Here is a 16329-nt window from a genome sequence, read left to right on the forward strand (position 1 = left end):
TTGACACACGCCATTTAACAAATAGTTCATGCAAAGTTTCAACATTTTATTTTTTCTCTAAAAATAAATATTATATATATTTAAGTAAGATAATGACAGAATAAAGTTTGTTTATGAAATGTTTGAAATTTGCAATTTTTTTTATTTAAAGTAAACTTTTGTAAAAACAAATTAAAGTTAACATTACAGTGATTCAACGTATGCATAATCAAAATATCACAATACTAAAATTTTAGGCTGAAATTTAAAATCCAACAGAAATCAACATCTTCTACTCAACAATCCTAATATACAATAATTTAAATGTATATAATGAGTAAACGTTAAGTCAGATGTCATATCAGATGTCATAAGTTAACTAAATACAAACAATGAAAATAATTGAAGTGTAAAGAGAGTTAAAATGAATACTTGAAAAGAGTCATTTAGTAAAATACAGAATTCTTATTATAGAGTAACAATTCGTTTAGTAAAGTTCATCAGGCCGTTAGTCTGACGTGGCCTCTTAGAATCTTACGGAGTCTCTTGAATGAGAAGAACTAGGCGAGGTCAAAGCTGAAAAGACTAGTATTCTCTCGATGATCTCGTCGAGTGATGGGAGACCCAAATTTTACTCCTTTTAAATCCGTTTTCGTCAGTGAGTTAACCATCATTTACCACACACACACAAATTTACACACCAACTTCATTTTTATGGTCGAAAAAAGATATACAGAGAGACGAAAATATACAGTTATACAGTACACAACCAAATACATTAAATTACACAACACATACAGTCACACAGATGTACATTATACTACTAATCAGACAAATACACAAACTACCAAGTTATTAAGTATTCAACTAAATACATGTACACAAAATCCACACTTATATAGAGGATAGCAAAATTACAAATACATACATACGTACATATATATATATATATTGACTGGTATTCGACTGTTAGCTTTCCTATTGACACACTTTTGAGTTACTCGTGTTGTAATAAACCAGGGTCGGTCAACCTTTTTTTCTTTCACTTCTTCTTCTGTTCCTTTTAACTTTTGATGCTCTTTCTATTGGTCTTCAAAGATCTCAACATATATCACGAATTGACCATATTTGAAAGCTGAGAGTACGTTCTTCAATGGTCGTCTCTCATCGGAAACAACTGTTTTAGTTGAGAACAGACTTTACCATTGGCTAACGGGTCGCACCTCGATGCCTGCTCTGAATCCTAACAGACCTTTTGTTTGTTCTTCTCTTTTCGATCAACTTTTAAAACTCCGTGGTTTAAATGGAACGTAGCCAACTACTATTATATTGATGTTCGATGCAAGGACGTTCACGTAAACGGGACAATGAATGACTGAACTAAATACGCTATCGAACGATAAATTAAATCGTTGTTTGTTGCAGTTTTTTTTTTTTTATTTATTTCGTATACTACGATTTTTTCTTTATTTTTGGTTTTGAAATTATTTCGAGCAACCGTTGGTAGTTAAAATTTTGTTTACAATTATTATTCGATCGAATAAAAATTTCTTATTATTTTTGTATATAACTCTTCGGCTTAAGTTTTTTCACGTTACGTTTTTTTCCCCCCTTTTATTTTCTAATTATCTCTTTGCCATTTTGCAATAGATCGACTAAAAAAAAGAAATTATAGATAACGGTACGTGCCGGTAATATAAAAAAAGCTCCGAGCATTTAGCGATATGGTATCGGAGTAAGGACGGTGAAAGGATCAAGAATTCCTTTGGCTGTATAAAGATTTGCATATACAAATGCAGAAACACTAGCATGTAGTAATGGATACACGTGTATGTGTGTGTATATGTATGTGTATATATATGTATGCATATATCGAGTCTGATCCCAAATTCGGTATAGTGACATGGAAACTGTTTGCTATACACAGCCTCCAATCTCCTAGATTTCTCTTCAATGTGGTTTTTGTCTTTTATACTCACAGATGCTTAACCACACTACGACTAATTTCGAATAAATTTGTTTCTTTTGTCTTCTGAAAGATTATCTTTTATCTCATTGAGATCTTTTCCTTTTTTTTTTAAGGACAAATTAGGACATTGATTGATATTTGTCGAAATTTCTATTTTTAATTTATTAAATAAATTGCTATCAAAATATTCCAACAAAGGAATAAAGAGAAAGAAAAAAAGAATCCATGTAAAAAAATGGGGAATTCAGAAGTTAATTAAAATACAAAAATATGCGAGGTATCGGTTTAAAAAAAAAAATAACTAAAAAATAAATAAAACGTTGCAGAAAAAGATTCGAGGGAATAGAGACTCAGAAAAAAATTAGTCTGATAAAATGCAGACGTTAATTAAAATACCGAAAATAATGAGACATCGAATAAATTTAGAATGCAACAAGAAAAAAAAAGTTAACAATCTTTTTAATAATGAGAATTCAAGACAAATTTGATCAGAAATGTGAGAGAAAAAGAAAAGAGGACCATTTGAGAGGGAACAAAAATAGAATAACACGAATTCGTTGAAAAAAAAGAAAAGAACAAAAGAAATAGAAAGTGTATAATATAAAATATATTATATATTTAACACTTAGAGTGTGCTATGGACGCATATATGCGTTTGGTAAAAATTACCGGAGTGGTCTATCGATGCATATACGTGTTTTTCAATATTAATGTAAAATAATGTAATATTTATATTAATTAATTAAATTATATTCAGAAACAAATATTTTAAATATAAACAAATTATAAAAAAATATAATTTATTATTATATAAAATTATTAAATTATTAAACATAATTTATTACGTTATTCATTTATTACGTTATTATATAAATCGTTTATTATATAAAATTATTAAATTATTAAATATAATTTATTATTAGAATTTAGTTAATAATAAATTATTCCGTTCCTACAAAACATTTTATTTAAAAGTATTCAGCACTCAAAAGAGTTAATTAAATAGTTTAAATAAAATGAAACAGCGAAGAGTGTTGAGTTGTCGATAGAATATAGGCAAATGCTAATAGTGGAAGTAGAATTATTTGATTATGTCAGTCATGCGTCAACGTACGATCACCGTGACTTGTTCGATGACGATTGAACAAGTGACCTTAAACAGGACGCACACCTATTATTGCACGGCTAACATAAGCGATTTATATTATTCCATTCTCGAGGCAGCACGCGGTGGTAACGACGGTGCATCGAAACAGAAAAGGTTACTGGGTTTCGTATTACGTAATCCTTTTCGATATATTCTTCATATACTAGTATGTTCACGTTAACAACAAAAATATTTCCACCAATCAGGAGATACGAAAAAAAGTAAGGAATGATATTGATTGATTAACAAAGAATTTCGTTTATTTGTCCAATTCTTTTATTCGTCAAAATTATTAACATATTCTCGTTGATCAATATTTTATATTAATTTTTTATTATCATTGATTGATAATCATGGGTTCAGTTTTTACTTTATAAAGAGAATTTAATTATATTCTCTTCAAAAGGTATGTACAATTAGTATTTTCTCCAATCCAGTGACATTTCTGTGCTTTTTTATGAAGAAAAGATTGGTGTTTGCCTTTCACTAACAGTTTTCTGTTGCATTCTCTTCTTAAGCCGATTTAACTTTTGCAAAATTTATCTGAAAAGAACATTCTCGTCATTTGACATTCACGCGTTTGATAAGCTCAAATGGTTTAATGATATTTATAAAATGACAAGATTGAAAAGTTTTGCATGTCCATATTTTATAATCATATACATACTTCATTGTGAAAATATTTTTAAAAAAATTTCATTTACAATAAAATGAAATAGAAGAACACATTTATATAATTTTCAGATATATCATCATGAATTTTATTATTTCTTCTAATTTTTACACAACTCCGTTTTTTTATTAATTACAAAAAAAGAGAAATAAAATATTAGATACAATCATAGTTGCAACTTGATGGTAATTTTATGCGTCCAACGTCTACGTTTTGATTGGACCAAACGAGCTCTCGTTTTTATATAGATTTGCTATCCCTTCTCTCCCTTCGTCTTTCCTCTTCCATTCTTTTATTATTTTTTATATCAAATAAAAAGAAGAAAAAAAAATGTTCTTTTTCTTTTTTTATCTTCATTGGTTGAACACGTTCAAAGAACAGAAACGCCAGGAGCAACAGGCACATATAGTATATATAAGCATATATATGTATTATACGTTCGTGCGATGCATTGAGGTCTCTTTGGAAACCTGTTTTGTCGCCGCTTTTGAACGTCGATCGCCATTCACCGTACGTGATAAGCCTTCTACCGAAAATTTTCATTTTTATGACTTTTCTACCTTTTCAGATAAAGATGATGATACTTATGACGAGTCGGTTAAGTTCATATATGAAGAAGAATGAAGAGAGAAATGTAATTGAATACGTGACAAGTTTACGTGAAAATGAGATAAACATTTTTCTAACGCGATTGTGTGACACGTTAACAATATTAATTTTAGGATATAGTTTTATTTGTAAAAAAAAGAAAAAAAGAAAAATTCTTTTCAAAATTATAATTTTAGATTAACTCTAATATTAGAAATATTATCTTCCTTAGATAAAATCTAATTCGTAAAATTATTATATTAATAATAATTAACGAAGAATTTATTTTTCAAAGCAATTAGATTCTTTAATAAATTATTATTTAATGCAACTTAATTTGTAAAAATAATTTTTAGTTAAAACTTAATTTTTATTTAAAATATAAAAAGACAAATTGTTCTATCTAAAGAAGAGACAAAAAGTTTTGGATAAATTTGATAATACGTTAAAATGATAGAACATTCCCAATGTTTTTTATTCATCTAAGAAACTGGATCGAGCTAACGCGAAATATGAAAAAAAAAATCCAGAAGCGTAAAATTCGAAAGTTAATGGACAGGCCACGAACCGTGAACGAGCAAATCCAATCGTTCTTAAGTGCTAGTGCAACCTTCGAATGTATTTGATATTGTCTATGTGATACTAAACTATTCAAGTAAGTAGTAAGGAAAATCATATTTACGACGTTGAAACGATTCGATATCGAGTCATGCGATTCCTCCTAGGAATTCATGGATACTACGATCATTGCCCCATAAGAATATCCCGTGTCTGCCATTTTTAAAACGTTTTCTAAATATAAGAAAAAAAAGAAAATACCGATATTATATTCCAGTTTGAAACGCTATCGTTCGACGTTCACGATCTTGACACGATTTTCTTCTTCTCAAACGATCTCCGATATGTTAAACTTCGATTTAATAAAACAAATTTATTCATACTTCAAAATAATTTGATTTAATAAATAATTTATACAAGTATGAATAATTAATTTTCTAAATATCAAAATAAATAGACCGAACTAATACGATGACTACTTGAATTTTTACTTATAAATATTAGATATATGATTAATAATTTAAATAAACAAATATTCCAAGTACCAATAAAACTAACCAAGATAATACTACGATAATAATTTAAAAACAATATATTAAAATTAAACAAACCTCAATAAATTCTAAACTTAACAAACCCCAACATATTTCTAAAGAAACAAGACAAAAAAGAAACAAATATCATAATGACAAAAAGCCAATTATTTTAATAAACTTTCGTTACGAAAGAATCCCTATAATTACTAATTAATATCACCAACAATGAATAGAGAAAGTTGTGATCTGAAAGTCGAAGTGAGATTATTTTGGAGACTAACCTAAGTCCTCAACGAGTACAATTACTTCCGTCAGAAAGGAAGGAAGGAAGACGATACCACCATTCGTTTCCTCTTTCCCCATATATTATTTTGTTTTTTTCTTTTTGCACTTTTCATCATCTTATTATTTACCTGGCCATCAAGATGGATAGACAAAAGTCTGGTAGCAGGTAGGTAGGTAGTCAACGAAGCGTAAAACGAGACTTAAAGTTGAGCTGAGAAACTTCAAAGGAAGTATAAAGAAAATAGAAAATAAAAAAAAAAGAAAACACAGAGATAACAAAAAGAAAGAGAAAGAGAGAATGCGTGTTTTCTTTTTCTTATTCGTTTAAAATCAGTCTTCATGATATTCTCCCACCTCTTTACCTGCCCTTCCCTCTAACACCGCTTCCCCACACTCCTCTTCTCCTACATCTGTCATTTATTTGTAATACCACCTTGGTGTTTACTTTCTACGAGACAATCAAAGGGAGTATCTTCTTTCTTTCCTTCCTGTGATGCTTTCACGATTGTCTTTTGGTTTCTCATGCACCTGGCTCCTCGAATCCGCCTTAAGGCCACGACCATAGTTTAACTAATGGTGAAACGTTCTATATACATATGTATATAGATATTTTATATAGATAAATACTTATATACATATTCATTTAAGTTTTGTATAAATATATATATATGAAATACAGGTCAAAAGTTTAAAATTGTTTGCTGATATTTGTAAATATCGAATACACCGATAAATTTGGAAAACGATTCAAATATTAACGATTACGTTTTAAGAGATTTCAAAATTTGTTTATTTCCATAATACTTTTATAGAGTTTATATGCCTAAATAAAAAATACATTTTTTTATACTAGAACATCATAAAATTTCGACATATTTGTTTACAAATATCCTGTTTCTCTTAATTTACATAAAGATATGAAACTTTTGGCAGGTAATATATATATATATATATATACATAACACACATATATTTGATATTTATTATATAAACTTGTATATATAGATATTTTGTTTTAATGGAAATATATGTGAACGTATATTTGATATGGTTGTGTTGGAACACAACACATACATAAGTGTTCCGGTCTTCACTTCTTCCAAGAAGCTAATGTGAACGTTAAGGACAAACGACGACAAACGAGTTCGTACTTATGAAGTATTTATGATGGTAACTCACTCGTAGAAAGTTCTAACGTTAGAAATTTTATCAATAGGGAGTGGGCATATAGATGAATGAATAGAGATCATTCTCATTATAATGAAAGAAAAATAAAATAGAATAACCGAGTAATCACTGAAAGCAAAAATGTTTGGTCATTAAACTAATAATTAAAAAAACAAATAAAGGAAACAATAAATTCGTAAAACTAATCATCTACGACAATTAGTCTCTTTTCTCTAATAAAAATACAACAACAACAAAAAAACAAAATAAAATAAAATAAAAATTAAGAAAATTAGTTGTATTATTACTTTCTATTTAACTAGTGTTAAAGGAGAAAAAGTATGCGATGGGATGATGAACAAGTAATCTCTACAAACAAGAGGAATGCTTAGTGCTTACCGATTATCCATAAGATTAATAGCAAATAAAAGAGGGAGACAGAAAAAAAGAATAAAAAAGAAAAAAAAATACAAAGAATCCGTTAATCAACCATAATTTGTCTTTTCTCTTATCGTAGAAAGTCTCGAGGTTCGTTTGAAAATTATAAACTATCGCGAATACTTATGGTATTGAGTAAGATTTATTTCGAGGATATATTCTATTCCGAGAGTTGAATATTTTTTATTACAATTTAAGGACAACACCATATTGCACACCGGTTAAGGTTCGTCAAGAGTGAAACGTGATAACAATTATTACGTTCTCTCAACCAATACACACATAGAAATAGAAAAGAGAGAGAGAGAAAGAGAGAGAAAAAGGAACGGGTACCCGTTCACGATTTTTTTGTGAACACCACCATCAACATTACCAGAACCACACCACAAGTACACCATATACCTTACTTTCCATTTCACTACGATCAATGTTACGAAAGTGTACGCCATTTGTTGTACACCAAGCGAATAGAAATTAATCTTAAATTATTCCACTTCCTTTCCTTTCTTTTCTTTTCTTTTCTTTTCTTTGCTTTTCTTTATTTTACTTTTTTTTTCTATTAAACCTAACATCTCTAACAATTCCACAATATACATTAGTGGATGTTTGTTTTTTAATTAGGCTGGTAGATTCGATGTGTTTTACATATAACTTGAACTTAGGTCACATTGATACAGTGAGAGTTTAATGAATTTTCACTTTCGATGGATTTATTACCGGAAATATAAGACTACTCTTCATTTGTTATTGCACTAACTTATTGTTAGTTTTAAATATTTATAAGAGTCAAAGAGATTAAATCGTGGAATATCTTTTACTCGTCTATTTATTTGATTATTAGAAAATTTATATATTATATTATTCTAGATTGTTGTTTTGTTTTACATCAATGTCTTGTAAGGGAAAGTTTCGAAAAGAAATACGATTAGAATTGAATAGACAAGATTATACGTATTTGTATGGTTGTCGATTAATTTTCTTCAAGAAAATATCATGGATCGTTGATCCGAATCATTGAACTATCGATTATTATACTTATCGTTTATATTTTAATTAAAATACATTTTATAGAAATTTTATAATTAAAATAAAATAAACAAACGATTTTCTTCTATATTAATTTCATAAGAAATTTTATAAAAATAAAATTCTATAAAAATTAACAAAACAAATTGACAAAAATAATAATAAACAAGTTCAATAAGAAATAATAATAAATAACGTACAAAAGTTATTCAAAGAATGATTGTGGATTCTAATGAAAAAAAATAAATGAAATAAATAAAGAAAGGGTGAAGATCCCCCCCCAAAAAAAATTATATATCATATTTAATTTATCGACTCTTCCTTGATCATCGATACGATATCCTCGTGGTTTAGAATTCTTCTAAATGTTTTTGCAATCTAAGTTACAGAAGAGATAAATATAAATACTTATAGATCCGTGCAAACCACAGATCGGAAAGTTGATGCTCAATCCACGAGAAAGAAACGTCAATTTAAGAGACGACACACCTTTATATTATTTTCCCTATCACGAATCATCGATCTTTTTAAACTATAAAATCATCCACACAAATACAAACATACATATCCGTACCTTGCATAGTATCATTCGTACATATACATCATACAAATCATATAAAACTACACTCACACATTTTAAATGTACAAAAAATTTCTATACATCGTGTACGAATACACAAGTACATTTATATTAAACATTAACACTATCATATATATAATTTTTTTAATTCATATTATTTTTTAGCTAATATTATGTAAACACACAATCTTCATAAATGTATTTACGCACATACGTAAGGATATATTATATAGCAAAAATAAGTATGTGTATAACATATACAGATAATATGATGCGGCTAACATAAATATAAAAGAAATGATACTGAGAACGAAGGAAGTATCTAAGTATTTACCTGCGTGATGCAATACGCGGTTGCACGTCCTGATATTAAATGACTTTCTTAGTTTTACGTGTATCCTTTATGAATATTCCCGTTCGATATCTGTTTCTCATTTAACCAATAAAAATGATTCTTATGACTTATATATCACATTTTCTAACTTGAGAGAATATTCTCGATTATTTTACAATATTTTTTAAAATAAAAACAATAATATAAAAGCAATCAAAATTACGATTTATTACAATGAATAAACATAATATTTTGGGAATATTAAAATGATTTTAAAAATAAAACAACCGATGATTAATAATCGTATTTAATTGATTAAATTAATGTCAACTTTTTTTCTGAATTTCAATCACATTAAAAATATTTACCAGACACTACCAAGGAAATTAAAAACACTAGGAAATAAATTATTTCTTTCTTTTTCCTATCAATTTAATGGCAACATCTTGCTTGTAAGAAAATAATATTACGTGAACAACAACAACAAAAATTTTTACAAATAAATAAATAAAAATGGAAAGGAAGAAGAACGGTGTTCAAAGTATCACTTTCGTCGATCATGCAACATTTTCAAGGCTGACTGTATCTCTCACGTACATACTAATAACGGCAATAATTCACGATACTCACGATTCTTGCGGTTTTATTCCGTATATACATATACCACATATTAACACACACATTTATACGTATATGTATATATATGAGAATAATTGATGAATTAAAGGAACATATACAGACGTATAAATATTAAAAATATTGTGTATAGACAATAATGTGAACGGTTTGTATGATTGTGTCGAAGGTTAAGATTAGTTACAGACAATTACCGTCAAGTAGTAGATATAAATAAATTTTCTACGCATATACATCAATCGTTAAAAAAAGATAGAAGAAGAAGAAGAAGAAGAAGAAAAAAAGAGAAAGAGAGAAAGAGATTGTCATCATCGACTAATAAAAAGGAATTTATAAATTCTCTTTCTAGAAAAGTATCGTCTCTCGACCTCGTAACACATTTAAACAGTGACTACGTATACATGTACGAAATGCAAAAATGAGAAACAGAGAGAGAGAGAGAGAGAGAGAGAGAGAGAGAGAGAGAGAAAAGGTAAAATAGTACGACGAAATCTGAATTAATGATGAGGTAACATGTTTCAAATGAGATAAAAAAGAAGACACGCAAAAATCAAATTAATCGTAGTGTTTACGTTCAAAATATTAAAAATAAAAATATACAGAAGGATGTATAATGTAAATTCAGAAGCGATTTATAATTAAAGATACTAATTACATTGAAATATATATATATAATATATTAATATTTATAAGAAACAGTTGTAATATTAATTTGAAGAAAAAAAAATACAAATTTTACAATTATATAATTGTATCGTTATCTAACTATCAAAGTAATAATAATATTATACTATTTAATCTATTATGAAATTATTTATCATTATTGATCTATTTTAAATTGATTATTATTTAACGATAAATATAATAATTGCAAAATATTATTAAATAAAAAATTTAATATAATATTAATTATATCATAATAAATAATATTATATTAATTATATAATATTATTATATTTAATTATACTATATTAAAATAATATAAATAATATTTTTTATTTAATTTATTATTTAATATATGTACATTTAATATAGTATAGTATAATTTAGTACAGATATACTAAATTTATATTAAAATAATTGTTATATTGTGTTAAAAACAAAATTATTATTATTATACTACAAAAAAAAAAACTTGATAACAACGAGTTATTTAGAGCAACGAAAATGTGCTAAAATAATGTTTAAAAATTCGAATGTAATATAATCTTACATGTTTCTCGACTATAGTCGATCTTTTGGTGGAAATCGATAGTTGTTTGTCGATTATGCGACGAGTGTTTGTAGACAAGCGATGAGCCGTAACGTGTACTAGCAAGGCGCCGTCTAAAAGTCATCTCGAATGACTACGTGCATCTATTCTTACGTTCTATTATGAAACAAGTATATATGTAAGTTCATAGATGAATATACACATATATGTATGTGTGTATATAGAATACAATATACTTCGGTTATGAGTATATAATAAATATATAAAACGTTGAATATATATAATCGGCCTCCTTTCGTTGAAATAAGCATGAAAATGAAATTCACTTTCTTAAATTTATTTTAGTTATTAGATTAATAATTTTATTAATGGTTTTTTATATATGCAAATACTAATTAATCTTTAACATTTTTTATTTTTTTTTGTATATGAAAATATTCCAAATTTTATTATTATTTATTTTGTGTAGTTTCTGAGTTTTTTTCTAATTAATTTTTATATTTCTATGTAAATCAGAATTTTTATATATGTTTTTAAATTAATATTGGTATAATTAAATATTTTCATTTTTTCAAAATGCGTAATTTTATAATTACATTTCAAGTAATAATTAAAGAAAAATTTTGTTTACAAACTTTGTTAATGTTAAATTTTTGTGATTCACAAGTAATTAAAGATTTACTATTTAGTATTGAAATATTAAAATAGTTGATCAGAGAAATAAGCTAAAATAAGAATTGCAATAAATTATTGATACTTATTGGTAAAATAAAGTGAATACAGATGTTCTCGAATCCAGTTACTAATTGTAAGTTACATTGTTGGTTTCACTGGAGGATTTACCTGGGATCGATTAAGAAAGTTTATTCGAGAAAGAAAGAGAGACAAAGAGATAGAGAAAGGAAAGGTGAAACAGCTGTACTCACACGGCGAGACAACTAACGTCAACGTCACCTAACTTACATTTGTTCCTCCATTTTTCTGCCATTCCTTCTAACATTTAATAGTCGAGTAATTAATTTGATTATACCTCACTCTCTTTTATTCCTTCTATTTTTTCTCGTTAAGTGCGAGATAGTAACTGCATGATAAATAATGAATTGTATTAAAACACCACATTTATTAAACTTCTTACCGAAGGATAAATAAACAAAAATGTTTATACTACATGTAATTAAATATGAACAAAAAATATTACGTATATTTATACAGCACGTTTGAAAATATTTTAAATAAGATAATTTAAAAATCAACTAGGGTTGTAATTAGGCTTATAATTTAATGATTAAAAAAAAAATGATTTAGAACAGTGTTTGAGAATTAAATTTTGTAATATAAGTTTATATATTTTTGAATAACCATCCTATAGAAAGGACAATATATTTTTGTGATTCTTTGCTATAAAGATTTATTTTCCATGCAATGAGAATGAAGGAAGCATGACCGCTGGTCCGCAATCTTCATTCGTGCGAATCGATTCGGACAGTAACTATCGATCTATCTCGGTCGATTCGTTCTAAACGAAAACTAGAAAGATTCTTGAGAATCGAAACTTTCGCAAAATCCCGTGAAATTGGATATAAATTCGCGAATGGTGAAATTGTGATAAATATAAGAACTACATGAGAATTAGATTAAAAAATAAATTTATTAATTTTATTAAATTTTTAATAAAATTAAAAATTTAAAATTATTAAATAAAATTTATTAATAAAAGAATTAAATTGTATATAAAACGTAATTATAAAAATTAGTTGAAAACGTTCAATCAAATGAAATATGAAATAAATTGGGCACAAAAAATGCGATAAATTTAAATGAAAAATTCAAAATTTATACAAAGTAATTTTATAGGAATCAAATAATTATTATATATTATAAAATTATTAAAATTATATATTATAAAATTAAAAATGACCAAAGTTATTATAGGAATCAAATAATTATTGTATAAAACCAAATAAGAAAAGAAAAATTTAAAGAAAATATAAACCTCACTCGCAGGTACAAAAACTTTTTTCAAAAATAATTAAAACTAACAAAAAAAAATCTGTTAATAAATTATATAAATTTGATATAAAAAAATAATAAAATAAAAATAAAAGTACGACAGAGAAAAATCAGAAGGAATTCTGCGAAAGGAACAAAACAAAAAATAAGGAATAAATAAAAGTAAAAATAAAGAAACAAATAAATAAAAATAGAAAGTGAAAGGAACCACCGAAGAGTAGAATAAAAGATGGCGAACGTTAGAATGGTAGAGATCGGAGGTCAGTCCACTCAAAGAGACATACAGAAAGATAGAAAGAGAGAAAAAGAGAAAGAGAGAAGATAGGAAGATGTTTACTGGAACTGGACTCTCCAGAAGAGTCTTCCCTACTACTAATACTATTACTACTACTACTATTACAACTACGACTACTACTACTATACTCGTGCTCGCTAAAGTCTTCGGTTCGATGCTCCAAGCGATTCGTGGAAGCGAATCGCAAAACGTTGCCCCTTTATCCTACAGGCATTTCCACCTTCCCAAGATATTCTTTCTCTTTATCTTACTTCTCCATGGAAACATAGGCATTCGTGATGGAAATAATTAAGAGCAACCTCTCGGACTTCTAAGAACGAAGAAAACCTTTCCAACGTCATTTGAAAAATTTTTAAATCATTATCCCTTTCTCTATATATTATATTTTATTATTTCTCTTTTTTTCTACCATTTATTTTATGGTAGATACATGAATTCTATTTATACATACAATGGAAATAGAAATATACTGTGTATATATATTTATATTTATATTTATATATTTATTATTAATTTATGATTATATTTTATCATAAATTATAATAATATATTATTAAATATACATATATTATTTATAATTTATATGTACGTTGAAGTATACATGTATATAGATGATAATTAGTCGACTAGCTTCCGGAGATTCGGTTAATTCGCTTAAATAACAAACATAATGCGACATGGCAGCATTAAAGTCTCCTTATGCCACTTATGACCAAACGTAACGTCTCGAAACGTTTATGAGTTACCGGATACCGTATAATTATCTATGTTATACAGCAATATCTATAGAAATGTTGTAAGTATAGATGTAAGTACCATAGTTTGAATAAATTTACATGGTGTCTTTCACCTGGTTAATGTCGATAAACTACATAAGAAATTTTATGATTGATTTAAGAAATGAACGAAATAAAAATCTTTTAAAAGTTAAATTATTTAACTGAAAGTATTCAATTGTAATTAGAAAAATTCTTAGAATAACGATTAGAAGAAAATTAAAAGATCGATTCATTAACGACAAATTCTTCGACATAATTATGTATTATTAAAAGACTTAGGTTTTTTTTTAAAGATATATCTTTTAAATAAATTTTCTAACAAACAAACAAATTAGAAACTCATTGAATCTAACTCGATTTGAAATCGTCTCCTTTTCGCGCGCTTTCACTTGTCGTCACGGAAAAACACGATCACGTTCGATCAATCCTATCTGTGTTTTAATAATATAGGTATACAAAACGTACCATGATCATTGGTACGTCAAATGACTGATTGTCAAATTTTTCGACCAAAATTTCAAACAAGTTATATATATATATATATATAATACTATTTGATGAGTCTAGAAAATGATTTGATACGTTTAGTATAATTTGTGATCTTAGAACAATATGAAAAAAGATTAGATTTTTCAAATGACAACCAACATAAATTAGATCCCGTAGTCTTGTTGTTGGGTTGACGATGGACCGTTAACCATAGCCAAAGGTGGCTTCGACGCATACAAAGGATTAATGTCCGTGTAAGGTTCGCGAAGAAACAGGTGGCCGCGTTTCACCGCGACGTGGAATGTGCAAAACGAGTGGCACGCGAGTTTATCCTCTCCTTGCTTTTTTAACCGGACACAGTCATCCTAAAGTACCCCTCTTTTTATTACGTTAAATTCAGTTTTTGTTTTATTTTTATTATACTACTTGAATTTCTCACGTTCGTATCACTAATTTTAACGTACTATTTTTTAATTTTTCATTTAAAAAAGGTCTACATAAAAAAAGGTAATCGAGAGATGTATGAATTAAAACTTTTATAGATATAAAGAAACCTTATGAATAAAACATTTAATTCTTTTGAATAATAAATATTACAATTTTTTATAATAAATTTTAGAAAATTTAATATTATTTTATATTTAACGTTAGGTTAAGATTTTATGAGCTTAATATTATTATAGAATATAAATATGATGTAGTTTTTAAATTTTTATAATACAAATAAGCTTCATGTATTTTATATAGAAAAAAAAAATAAAATTTTTGTATTAGATACAAAATGATCGATATAAGATACAATATAATAAAACAAGAAATAAAACTCACCCTATGCCTGCCTTCTAATCCATCCGAAATCGTATCCAGAGCAAGATCATATCACACTAACAACCAATACTTGCAAATTCGTTATGCACTAATAACAAAACAATAAGTCCAAAAAAAGGCAAAGAAAACTAAGAAACTAAAGAAGAACAATAAAAAGAAAAAGAAAAAAAACAATCAAATAAAAATAATTACGAATTCTCACATAATACCCGACACTGTCTCAATATAAAACGAAAGAATAAAAAATTCATCAACACTGTCAAATTCATTTCGATGATTCCTTTTATGAAAGTCCAATTATCACCAAAAAAGAAAATTAGGTCCTTCCTTATTCTTCTAAATTTGGTTCGTTGTTTTTTTTCGATCACGACAGACGAACACCAAAAAAAATGGGGTGCATGTAACAAGTGCAACGGGTTTTTTTTTAGTATTGAATAAACAAATAAACGGAGTGGAGTTAGATAAAAGTTAAAAAATGGAAGGGGGTAAGAAAATAAGGAATATGACGAATAGGATGGATGGAAACACAAGGATGAACCGAACGGGCCGAACGTCGGCGAACGAGTGAGAACCTAGCGGCACTGTCGAGGGAACACGTTGTGACGTCAGAGAGAGGTTCTCCTCTCTTTTTGCCATTCCATGAGACGAGCGCCACGAGAAAGGTACCCGTACCACCTCGTATCCCCCTACTCTACTGTCCTTCTTCGTAAGAAATCTCCTCAAGCCCGAAGGGTACAACTATATAGTAGTAGTAGTAGTAGTTCTACTATTACTGCTACAATCCTCATCAATCAATGAT

The 16329-nt window shown here is 27.4% G+C and overlaps 1 protein-coding gene across 1 annotated transcript in view; it reads right to left on the bottom strand.

Moving 5' to 3' along the window:
- RhoGEF64C (Rho guanine nucleotide exchange factor at 64C) overlaps positions 1-16111 on the bottom strand; it is a 54400-nt gene extending 38289 nt beyond the window's left edge. Inside the window, 1 exon segment of the mRNA XM_015320378.2 lies at positions 15531-16111. The gene's annotated coding sequence lies outside the window, so the exon portion shown is untranslated.
- Positions 16112-16329: the final 218 nt, after the last annotated feature.

This window comes from Polistes dominula, unplaced genomic scaffold (genome assembly GCF_049000335.1).
Source record: "Polistes dominula isolate Pdom_NZ unplaced genomic scaffold, Pdom_raw_medaka contig_20, whole genome shotgun sequence".
Lineage (NCBI taxonomy): Eukaryota > Metazoa > Arthropoda > Insecta > Hymenoptera > Vespidae > Polistes > Polistes dominula.